This window comes from Silene latifolia, chromosome 1, assembly GCF_048544455.1.
Source record: "Silene latifolia isolate original U9 population chromosome 1, ASM4854445v1, whole genome shotgun sequence".
Lineage (NCBI taxonomy): Eukaryota > Viridiplantae > Streptophyta > Magnoliopsida > Caryophyllales > Caryophyllaceae > Silene > Silene latifolia.
In genome coordinates this window covers 9,747,204-9,753,203 of record NC_133526.1, presented here as the reverse complement: position 1 = coordinate 9,753,203, position 6,000 = coordinate 9,747,204, and positions in this window count along the sequence as shown.

Below are 6,000 nucleotides of genomic sequence, written 5' to 3'. Positions count from 1 at the left end.
GATTCGCAAATCCTCCAAACGTAGAGCACGCAAAGCTTTGAACCCAAATACATTACCCACAATGGAAGTAAACTGTTAGTAAAAGAGTCTTCCTCAAAAAGGCCTAAGGGGTAAGCTACATAACAAATATATTGATTTTCTTCTCCAGCAACAGGCTCGGTGTGGTAGCATCGTCCTTTGTAACGATCAAGACTGGTAAGTCCGTCGGTCCATACAGTTGTCCATGTACCCGTAGAAGATTCGGCGGATACTGCGGCCCGTGCTTCTTCAGGTGGAACTACGGGTTGAGGAGAAACTCGGAATGCTGCGAAGATATCAGTATCCGGGGTTTCATACTCAAGAGTATAATAAGTCAATTTGTAATCTTTAACACCAGCTTTAAATCCAGCACTTGTTTTAGTCTCTGTTTGTGGTGACATAAGTCCCTCCCTACAACTTTAATTAAAAATTTGTACAACAAAGCAACAAGGTCTACTCGACATAAATTAGGCCTTAACCATAAAAAAAATAAAAATAAAGGAATATGTCATCCAACTCTCAACAAATATTATCAACTAATCAAAATGGTTCATTATTAGACCATGTAATATATTTGACTCGATAAATACATCATTATTGTATACTCTTTCATATATATGTCGCAACCCTACCGTTGTTTTCAAGTTTATAATTTCTTACCCCACCCCCGTTTGGATTGAAAGAACTAAATAATTAGAAATGAACTCTTGATAATGAAATATGGGGTATATGTATATCCTAGATGTGAAAATAGGCCGAATTCCATCATGAAAAGAAAGAATAGACCGAGCAGAAATTAATATACTAAAAAAGAACTACATTACGGTGCTAATGAATTATAAATTAAATATATTTTAGATTTCGGGTTCGATTTCTACACATAATAGAGTAAGTAAAGGATTGTCTATATTGGTAGAAAAATAAAGGACTTTCTCACGATTTTTTTCATCATCCATTTATTTGTAAATAGATTGGTTGAACTTTAAATTTAACACATTGAGGTTGAATATAAATAGACTAATTAAATAAATAATTGAATGGATTAGATTTGTTTGGATGATACCAACAAAATTGGATTGCTAACTCCTATATTCTTATTCTGATTTAATTAATTGATCAACTTGTTATCAGACATCCCTTTTTTTCGATAATTTTATTTTTCGCAAAAATTTCGACATATTTTACTTTTAATATTATGATAATCAATCCTACTACGCAATTAGTTTTAAAATAAACTTTTTTAGCATGATGTTGAAAATCCTCGAGAAATAAAAAATGCGCTTTCGATTTTTAAATTTATTAGGGAAAATTTGTTTTGTAAGAAAATCCTCGGGAAAACTAAAACCGGTTTTATTAAAAATACACGTTTGAAAAGTCCTTTTATTAAGGGAAACGGGGTTTTTTTGTACGAAAATCTCAAATCGACTATAACCTCAATCTTAAATTTTCTAATAACCATTTTCATTTTGTCAAATTACACTACTACAGATACAGACTATAACAACGGTCAAAAACCGTTGTTATATAAAAAAGCGGACGTTGTTAAAGCGTCCGTTGTAGAAGGTTTTAACAACGGTTGGTTTACTTAAGGAAACCGTTGTTAAAACTATTAACCACGGTTTTATGTATAAAAACCCGTTGTGGAAAGTGTGACTCAATTTTGGGGGGAAAGTTATAACAACGGGTTTTAATATAACAACGGGTCTATTGTGATTTTCGTGAATAATCGTTGTTAAAGGGGCGTTGTAGTTGCCTGGATTTGTAGTAGTGTTATAGATCTCGAAAGGTTAATCAATTTGAAAAAAAGAATTGCCCAAATCCGATTTTTGGTCTATGATTTATGCTTAATTGAAAACTTTAAGAATGATAAAAGGGCATGCCATGCTTGAAAAAAAAATTCAAGAGTACTTTGTGTACAAACTTAAAAAGTTGGGTAACAGTTACAAAATGACATAGTTCAGGAGTATCACGTGAATTTTCCAAATTAATAATTAAAAACTAGTTGTGACCCGTGAAATTCACGGGTTTATCTGTTTTAATTTTGATATTTTTATTGTATTGTTAATATATGTTCGAGCAATTAGTTGTTAATCCATTTAAAAATATACAGTCTTGAAATACGTAGAAATTAGTTAGTTAATACCTTATTTCTTTGACAACTTTTATTTCTTTTTGTAAATCGAATCCTGCAAGTGACAATGTGGTAGCTATTAATTTTGAGAAACTTTAAAACGGAGCAATGACAAAGACGACTCATTATATATACGTGTGTTTTACTCCGCAATATAATAAAGTGAGTTTTTTAAATATTAAAAGTTGAAATCATCCGTATATAATAAATTCCGTATGGAAAAATATTCAATAACGCCTTATAAGGTTGTAAACGCAATACCTCAGTATAGTCATCTCCAAATTATTTCCAGACCTCCCCATCAACCCTCCCGTAGAAATATCTTTGAAGTCTTATAGCCACGTGCATGCTTCAATATTATTTACATTCGAAAAACATTTATCATATCGATAGAAGAATATTAGATACGCTTCAACGGTATGGTCGTATCTACTCCATGTATTACGAATTAAATTTTCATTTCAATAGCTCAATAATTTAAAAAACTATATTCCCAAAATCCGAATTCCAAAAGGTTCATAAAATTTTTTAAGTTCCTTATTACTATTTCAAGAATTTGATCCATCTCTTGTTATACTTATGTCCACGATCCTATATAAAAATAAAAATAGTATTAAAGACTATACAATAATCTATTCCGGGTTGAAAAAAAAAGGGTACTACTTTTTGTCGCCCGAGTTTTTACTAACATCGCCCGAATTTTATACTAACTTCCCAATTCTACCCCCAATGATTTTTTTCCCTCTTCAAATCTATTCTTTTTTTTTAATATATTATTTAACTATCTTAATTTTTGTAAATCCAAACTTAATTACATGGATATAACTATTTCAATCATGATATTTACAAATTACACCGACATATGAGATAACTAAAAAGGATTCGTAACTCGATTGATTTTCAATTCATTTTTACTGAATTTATGACCGTACCCTAGTAAACTTTTGGATTCACTCTTAATTTGTACCTTTGAATTTCGATTGAGAATGCAGCAATTGATTGTTCAGAGGCCATGGAGCGATTTTAGTCGAGGGGCGAGGGGCGAAAGAGCATTTAGTGACTGTTCATGCACGTTGCACGTGACGCCTATGGGTTGGTCGTGTAATGTACACGAGACCACTATGGGCTGGTCGTATAGTGCACACAAGACCACCATGGACTGGTCGTGTACCACGCACGAGACCACCATGTGTTGGTCGTGTACTATACATGAAACTATCATGGTCTTGGCGCGAACCGAGTACGAAGCCCAGAGACTATGTCGTCTCTATCGTGTGAAAGCGTGGAACCGTTATGGTTTTTATCATCTCCGTAGCTCGAACTACCATTGGGGATTGGTCTTGCCACCATCTAGTCTGAAATTCTGAATGGCTCATGTTACACGACGTGGTCATGGTGAATGTCGATTATGTTTTTGCTGGCTTGTGTGAACTGCGATACGAATCCTTTTATGCGTATATTATCTGTGTTGCGCACAGAATTCAAAAATTTTTCACCGTCATTTACAGCTACACCAAAGGCTGTTCATGGATGTTAGCAAGTAATTTTCTTCACTTTGATAGTCGTCCATTCCTAATTCGTAGTTTCGTACAATGCAGTATTTTCCCTCGTCTTTAGTTTTGCTAATTAATTTTCTTGCATTTAGTTAAGTAAATTGATAAATTTTCCACTTTAAATTGTTATTATTGATCAAGTTAGATGAAAATAAATGAATAGTGATATTTAAAAATGTAGATTTATGAAGGTTAGAGATGATATAGTGGGGTGTGAAAGGAATTGAGGAAAAAGGGTAATTTCGTCATTTACTCGGGCGAAATAAGTAATTTATGGGCGACAAAAAGAAAAAGTGAAAAAAAAAAACAGATAAACTTAAAAACATACGGATTAGAATTTCGAAACCATACTATTTAATATTTATCTGAAAGTTCACTTTCGCTTCCTTTTAATACGCTTTCATTTAGCACATGCCTTGATAATAGTTCATTTGAAATGAAAAAGAAAAATATATGTTAGAAATGATTATACTCATGAATACAAACATACAAATTCAAATAGGTTGATCGAGAAAGCATAATAGTAAAATTACACAACAATATACGCTTTATAACAAATTTAAAGAAATATTATAAGATCTCCATTTTGAGATTAATGATCATCTTATAATGGTTAAAAAAGCATATACCACTTTAAAAAGTACAGTAAATTTTATAGAAAAACAATCAAAAGGTAGGAGTTGGAGAAAACTTAAATTGGAAGAGGGAATGATGGTTCAAAAAGTAAATTGTAAAATTTTAAAGATTTTTCATTCAATTATTTGTACTTATTTATTTACCATTAATTATGAGAGTAGGTTTTTTTAGGAAATTATGAGAGTAAGTTTTATGTATTATTTCTGTTTTGACCAAAAAAAAAACCACATAAACTTAAAAACATACGAAGTACAATTTAGAAATCATACTATTTAATTATTACCAGAAGGTTCATTTTAGCATCCTTTTATTACATGCCTTGATAATTGTTCATATAAAATGAAAAAGAAAAATATATGTTAGAAATGATTATTCTCGTGAATACAAAAATACAAATTCAAATAGGTTGATCGGGAAAGTATAATAGAAAAATTACACCACAATACAAATTAAAAGAAATATTATAAGACTTCTCTTTTGAGATCAACAATCATCTATTACTTATCAGTTTCTACCTTACGTTTTTTTTACCTTTAATTTTACCTCAGTTTCGCGCCTTTTGTATTTCTTCCCTCTTTAGATTACCCACGTGATGGTTTGCCTTATCTGCATTCACATACGTTTCATGGTGCATTAAAATTATAAAAAAAAATATTGACCAAAAGATAAAACATCAACCTGGCAAAAACTTGACAAACGAATCAAAACATTGTCACATGTAAGTCACTTAAATTAAACCAAGTGGAAAACATGAATTCAAATATAAAGCAAACAATTCATAAAACCAGCAACATAAAAAATTAAAATATACCTTATTGCAAACAACAACAACAACAACAACAACAACAACAACAACAACAACAACAACAACAACAACAACAACAACAACAACAACAACAACAACAACAACAACAACAACAACAACAACAACAACAACAACAACAACAACAACAACAACAACAACAACAACAACAACAACAACAACAACAACAACAACAACAACAACAACAACAACAACAACAACAACAACAACAACAACAACAACAACAACAACAACAACAACAACAACAACAACAACAACAACAACAACAACAACAACAACAACAACAACAACAACAACAACAACAACAACAACAACAACAACAACAACAACAACAACAACAACAACAACAACAACAACAACAACAACAACAACAACAACAACAACAACAACAACAACAACAACAACAACAACAACAACAACAACAACAACAACAACAACAACAACAACAACAACAACAACAACAACAACAACAACAACAACAACAACAACAACAACAACAACAACAACAACAACAACAACAACAACAACAACAACAACAACAACAACAACAACAACAACAACAACAACAACAACAACAACAACAACAACAACAACAACAACAACAACAACAACAACAACAACAACAACAACAACAACAACAACAACAACAACAACAACAACAACAACAACAACAACAACAATACTCAATATACTCAATATACTCAATATAATAAAATAAATAAATTAAACCATAAAATACAATTCACAACTTAAAAACTCATGACAAATGGGCATATTTTAAATAAATAAAGTGAATAGAAACTATTATAGGTTTTATAGTCATTACACAACCATAAATT